The sequence below is a fragment of the Bison bison genome, unplaced genomic scaffold (genome assembly GCF_000754665.1).
Source record: "Bison bison bison isolate TAMUID 2011002044 unplaced genomic scaffold, Bison_UMD1.0 scf7180017851713, whole genome shotgun sequence".
Classification (NCBI taxonomy): Eukaryota; Metazoa; Chordata; class Mammalia; order Artiodactyla; family Bovidae; genus Bison; species Bison bison.
The window spans coordinates 7,217-8,665 of NW_011482286.1; the positions used below are offsets into that span (position 1 = coordinate 7,217).

General features: G+C 43.6%; 1 protein-coding gene across 1 annotated transcript in view; it reads left to right on the forward strand.

Annotated features, from left to right (window-relative positions):
* Window positions 1-1,241: 1,241 nt before the first annotated feature.
* The window catches only part of LOC104996970 (transcription elongation factor A protein-like 4), a gene marked incomplete at its 3' end in the record, with an annotated part of 1,174 nt that continues 966 nt past the window's right edge, over window positions 1,242-1,449 (forward strand). The window contains exon 1 of the mRNA XM_010851384.1: window positions 1,242-1,371. The remainder of the gene's footprint in view (window positions 1,372-1,449) is intronic.

Here is a 1,449-nt window from a genome sequence, read left to right on the forward strand (position 1 = left end):
ATATTCAGTACCCTGTGATAAACCATAATGGAAAAGAATATGAAGAAGAATGTATATGTATACATGACTGAGTCACTGGAGTACAGCAACAATTAACACAACGTTTAATGCAACTATACTTCAATAAAAAAATAAATTAAAAAAAAGAGCAGGGAGAAATGCATGTGTCCCCAGTCTCTTAACGTTTTCATGTAATCAAATCCATCAGTTCTGTTCTTAATCGTTCAACTTTCAGTTATTGTGTTTTTAAAGACCTTCTACACGAAAAGCTTATGTAGAAGCAGAAGCTAGTTATTCAGAGCTTGTTATAACAAGGGAGTTAGCCACCCTAACTTGTGTTTGGCAGAGACTTAAAGACAGGCAGGGCAATGGGAAAACTTTAGAGTGAAAAAAAGGAAGACCATCTTTTCTCTGATTGGAAGTTGTTGGCAGTGAAATGCTGGTGAGCCAGAGGTATTTTATGTGATTGGTTTGGTGAGCATATTTAGATTTCTCTAGTTGGTGGCAGGGCAAAAATAGGAAGGCTGGTAGTCATTGATCAAGTCCACAAGACTGCTGTAGAGGCTGTGGTTTGGCTTGTGCAGCTGCTTGCTACAGAGGTTGTGCATTACAATTCTATTGTCATCTGGTCATCGTCCGTTGTGTATTCATTCTCTCACTTAAAAATAAAAATCATTCTTTCTTTCATTTTGTTTCAAATATAAAATCATTTTCAGATCTAAATATTTAACTCATTAGAAAACTTATGTTTTGCTAGCAGGAAAAAGGGACAATTTCACTTTGACGGTAACATTTTTTTCCTAAAAGTGCAATATTCTACTCTTTGTACAATATTAAAGTTCACAGTTATAGGATTTCATTTATACGTCTACGTTCTTTCAATGGAATTTAAGAGCAAAGTTAGACTCCTCCCCCAGACTGCCCAACCCATTAAAAAAAAAAAAAAAGCCTCTGAGGTTTTGTTTTGTTTTGTTTTGGTGGCGCCAGGCAGCATGTGGGATCTTAGTTCTCCCACCGGGGATTGAACTCGTGCCCGCTGCAGTGGAAGCGCGGAGTGCTCAGCCACTGGACTGCCAGGTAAGTCCCCACCTCTGTGGTTTTTACTAAAATTATTTCTTTGACCAACTTCTCAAGAAGAGGAAAAGGACAAAAGGGCCCAGAGAGGTTAATAGGCACCTGCCCGAGGGAGGCGGTGGGCGGTTAGCAGACGCCGGCTGGTGGGCGGGGTGCGGGGGCGGAGCTCGGGTGACGCGACGCTCACGTGACCGTTGGGCCCAGAAGTGGGCACTGGTCCGGGTACTGGCCCTCCTTCGGTGTTGTCGGACCCGGAGCCGTCTGCGAGCCCCTAGTTGTTGCTCCTGGTTCTTTCAGGTCAGTGTGAAGGTTCTCGTCGCTGCCTGTGGGACACCGGAATGGGGGAGGAGGAACGGACGCGGAAAGGAGAAAGGT